Below are 544 nucleotides of genomic sequence, written 5' to 3'. Positions count from 1 at the left end.
AATAATAATAATAATAATAATAATAATAATAATAATAATAATAATAATAATATTTTCAAGCCCCTCCCAGATGGATCGAGGCAGGATTACAGTCCGTTAAAACCCATACATCAATAATAAAATACATATGAACTACAGTGGACCGTTGCCTTACGCGGGGATCCGTTCGGGACCTCCCCTCACGTAAGGCAAATTCCACCTATGCTTGAGACCCATTCACTTGAATGGGGCTCGTGTATGCTGCGGTGCGGCGGTGGTGTGGCACACGCGCACCATGGGCACATGCCCCATTCGTCTGAATGGGACGTGCCACCCCTTGTGCCCTGCGCCCTCCAGTGCAGCTTGAGCGCGTACGCTCAAAGCCGTGTATAGCGCACCTGCGTATAACGCAGTCACACTGTACATCAATAAAAATAATACAATTAATACAGTAGTTCTCTCGTAAATTCTGGGATTGTGTAAATTTCTTCATTCTGGTTCTTGCGTATTGCCATGTGTCTAAGTCAATATTCCATCCACAATTTGTTGCCCATTTTATCATAGC

This window comes from Sceloporus undulatus, chromosome 6 (assembly GCF_019175285.1).
Source record: "Sceloporus undulatus isolate JIND9_A2432 ecotype Alabama chromosome 6, SceUnd_v1.1, whole genome shotgun sequence".
NCBI lineage: Eukaryota > Metazoa > Chordata > Lepidosauria > Squamata > Phrynosomatidae > Sceloporus > Sceloporus undulatus.
This window is presented reverse-complemented; position numbering follows the sequence as displayed.